The sequence below is a fragment of the Clupea harengus genome, chromosome 5 (assembly GCF_900700415.2).
Source record: "Clupea harengus chromosome 5, Ch_v2.0.2, whole genome shotgun sequence".
NCBI classification, from domain to species: Eukaryota; Metazoa; Chordata; class Actinopteri; order Clupeiformes; family Clupeidae; genus Clupea; species Clupea harengus.
The window spans coordinates 14,439,205-14,443,352 of NC_045156.1; the positions used below are offsets into that span (position 1 = coordinate 14,439,205).

The following is a 4,148-nucleotide window of genomic DNA, read 5'->3' on the forward strand; positions in this document are numbered from 1 at the left end:
ATGCCTTGATCGCGTTTCTCTGTTCCTCTTTCAAAATGAATGTGCTGTCAATGTCTTCTAAAACAGACTTGAATCTCCACATTTCAGCTCTCCAGCGGCAGCCATGTTTGTTGAAAACAAATTCAACCCAACGCTCTTTGGTGACGTGGTTGATTACGTCACGGTTGATCATCTGTCCATCATCGTATAAAGCCCGCCCTGACAATTTGATTGGTCTATCTATCTCCTCACAGATTTTTGTGAGGAGATAGTTTCTCCCCAACGGAGCAATGCCAGACCGAACTTCCCGACCTAAAATGTTGTGGGCGGGGCTAAGTTCGTCTGGCATCCAGGCTAACAAAACCCCTATCTACACCCCGAAACTGCTTATTTCAGTCTCGTACTCAGTACCAAACTATCTCTCTCTCTCTCTCTCTGCCTCTCTCTGTCTGTTAACCCAAACCCCTCTCTCACTCCCAAACCCATCTCATTCAAGTCTGTTCCTCTTAATCCAGTCTCTCCACCCTAAAGCCTCCTCTCCTTCACTCCTAAAGCCTCCTCTCCTTCATTCCCAAAGTCAGTGTCCTGTTCCTACACGTCTGAGCCAAGAAGATGTTTGTCTCTCTTTGTCTGGTGTATCCTTAAAGTTAGTCAGGTCCTAGATGTGAGTGTCAAGGCGACGTTGAAATCCACCCGTCTCAGCCTGGCAAACTCTCCGAGTGATTGGCCAGTTCCTCTGGGGGGGAGTGCCAAGGCCACATCTAAACCCAGAGCTTTGATTCTGGCACATTTTCAAAGACGTAGCTGCCAAGAGGTGGTGTAAATCTTTTTTCTTTATTCTGGCATGTTCTCAATGTTAGTGCCCAGCTCGCTCCCAGATGCAGGTGCCAAGTGTATAAGAGTAAATCTCTCTGCTTTATGCTGGCATATTCTTGAAATGAGTGCCCAGTTCTTGGAGTCGAGTCAGACTGCCTCCCAGATTTATTTTGCGCAGCTGTGGTCGTGGAGCTGTTGTGGCCCTGAGTCTGAGTTTCTGTCGAGCTCCATCGGACCGAGCCCACTGTCAGTTATGCCGTGCAATCAGATCAATCTGAACCGGACCAGAAGACCGATAGTATTGTGTTTCTGAGAACTAGAGTTCAGTGGAAGTTTAAGAGTTGAACCATCTCCTTGACAATGAGGAGGACCGTTGGAGAAGTCTCTTACACTCCTGTGTCAAATTCCAGTTTGGACAGCAGTGTAGGTTACGTTACATTGCAGTATGTTAGTAGACCTCTCAACACACAGTCTTTTATTCAACACAGACTGCAGGCCTGGGAATGTAACCCATGACCCTTTAACTATAGACGTGGCACTATTCAGCTCTTCCTTTCTCTATCTGTATGACTCTATCCCTTCAGCTCTTCCTTTCTCTATCTGTGTGTGGATCTGTTCCTTTAGCTCTTCCTTTCTCTATCTGGATCTGTTCCCTCAGCTCTTCCAGGCACTTCTGTGCTCCTCTTCCATCTAGGTCCCTGTTTGCTGCTGTTTGTTTTCTGTGACTTCATGTAGCCTGAAGACTCACTGACCACAGAGATGCTTGGTTGAACCCAATGCTTGAGCTGTAGGGGTGTGTGTGTGTGTGTGTGTGTGTGTGTGTGTGTGTGTGTGTGTGTGTGTGTGTGTGTGTGTGTGTGTGGACGTGAGGACACAGGCCTTGCTTTGTTTCTACAATTAAGCCTGAACTCTGGACGTTCATTTGGCACGGCTCTGGCCTCTGCTCTTATGCCACCACTGCCAAGGAGGTGTGTGTGTGTGTGTCTGCTCTAGCTGTTTAACAGTCTGCTGTAGGGACACTGTCATACTGGGTTAGAGCTGAAGTATTGATCGCCTGATTAGCTACTATTATCAGCTGTTCTAGGGTGACCTGCATGTCCCATTCCGTCTTAATAAAGAATGATGATCAGGGGGGCTGACTGCTGCAGAGGGAAGCTTTCTTTCTCTTGGGCTCTCTCTCACTCTCTCCTCTCTCTCACTCTCTCTCTCTCACTCCCTCTCTCACTCCCTCTCTCTCTCTCACTTCCTCTCTCACTTCCTCTCACTCTCTCTCTCTCTCACTCTCTCGCTCTCTCTCTTTCTCTCTCTCCCTCTCTGTCTCTCGCTCTCTCCCCCTTCACTCTCACTCACTCTCTATCTCTGTCTCTCTCTCACTTTCTCTCTCTCTCTCTCTCTCTCTGTCTCTCTCTCTCTCTCTCTCTCTCCTTGTCTGTCAACAGTTGGCCATGGTTTCTGGCTAATGTCTGAAGTAATGTTCAATACTAATCAGGGATGGAGAGATGAATGGAAAGGGAGTGAGAAGAGAGAGTGAGGAGAGAGAGAGAGAGAGATAGGGGTGAGGGGATAGGGATACATAGGAGAGAGAGATGGAGGAGGCAAAAGAGAGTGATAGATAGAGAGAGGGAGTGGAGCGCTGAAAATGGATTAGCTCTGTTTCTGCTAAAACTTAGGGTGCAGTAATAAGTTTAGTTGTGTAATAGTCCTTAGTAACAGTGTGCGCGTGTGTGTTTGAGGGCAGTGTGTGTGTGTGTGTGTGTTGTGTGTGTGTGTGTGTGTGTGTGTGTGTGTGTGTGTGTTTGAGGGCAGTAATAAGTTTAGTTGTGTAATAGTCCTTAGTAACCGTGTGTGTGTGTGTGTGTGTGTGTGTGTGTGTGTTTGAGGGCAGTAATATGTTTAGTTGTGTAATAGTCCTTAGTAACAATCTGTGCCAAGCACAGGCTGGGTGTGTGCTCAGCAGATTCTCTGCGGGTGTTGACATCTGTATGTATGTGTGTGTGTGTTTGAGGGTAATTATCCACATCTCTCTACAGAGTGCCTCCCATGCCTCTCCCTGGGGACCTTGCTAATGGCCCATTACTATATTCTAGAAACTATATTATGCAAACTAATGAATACTCAGGATTCATACACTAACATGAACTAATGTCTCTTCTCCATCTCCATCCCTCAATCTCTGTCTCTTCTCTATCTGTCTCTTCTCTGTCTGTCTGTACTCGTCTTCTCCACCTCCATCTCTCCATCCCTCCATCTCTCTGTGTCTCTCCATCCCTCCATCTCTGTCTCCATCTCTGTCTGTCTCTTCTCTGTCTGTCTCTACTCGCCTGTGTCTCCATCCCATTTGCCTTTTCTTTCCTCTTCTCCATCCTCTTCTTCTTCCTCTTCTGTTCTCCTCCCCCTCCATCCTCTTCTTCATCCTCTTCTTCATCCTCTTCTGCTCTCCCTCCCCCTCCATCTCTGTCAGATTTCCTGAATGACAGTCCTGTGCTTCAGTGACTGATTGATGTTACTTCAGCTATCGCATTTCTTCCTGCCCTCCTCCTCCCCCTTCCCTCCTTTCCTCTCTTCCCCTCCCGGTCCCTCCCTTAATGGGCAGCAGGGGTTGTGCCTGGGGTTCAAAGGTCATCAGTATAGGTCATGACCTCATGACCTGGTTGGTCAGCATGTGTGGTCCTGCCAATCGCTTGTTGATCAATGGGGGAAGAATGCAGTGTTATCTTACGTCATCTAGCTTCCAGTGATTAATGGCGTGTGTGTGTGTGTGTTTGTGTGTGGGTGTTTGTGTGTGTGGGTGTTTGTGTGTGGGGGTGTGTGTGTGTTTGTGTGTGGTCTCTATTAATATTTGTGTGTGAATGTATATGTCCATGTATGTGTTTATATACTCGTGTGTGTGTGTGTGTGTGTGTGTGTGGTTGTGTGTGTGTGGTTGTGGTGGGAGGGAACACATTAATATTTGTGTGTGAATGTATATGTCCATGTATGTGTGTATATACGTGTGTGTGTGTGAGTGTGTGTTTGTGTGTGTGTGTTTGTGTGTGGGTGTTTGTGTGTGTGGGTGTTTGTGTGTGGGGGTGTGTGTGTGTGTTGTGTGAGTGTGTGTTTGTGGTGTGTGTGGGTGTTTGTGTGTGTGGTGTGTTTGTGTGTGGTGTTTGTGTGGGGTGTGTTGTGTTGTGTGTGTGTGTGTGTGTGTTTGTGTGTGGTCTCTATTAATATTTGTGGTGTGATGTATATGTCTGTGTATATACTCTTGTGTGTGTTGTGTGGTTGATGTGTGTGTGTGTGGTTGTGCATGTCTATTAATATTTGTGTGTGAATGTTTATGTACATGTATGTGTGTATATACTCGTGTGTGTGTG

At 46.9% G+C, this 4,148-nt stretch overlaps 1 protein-coding gene across 6 annotated transcripts in view; it reads left to right on the top strand.

The window, feature by feature from the left end:
* The window catches only part of kif21b (kinesin family member 21B), a 100,068-nt gene that overhangs the window by 38,915 nt on the left and 57,005 nt on the right, over positions 1 to 4,148 (top strand). The gene's annotated exons all lie outside the window — the stretch shown is intronic.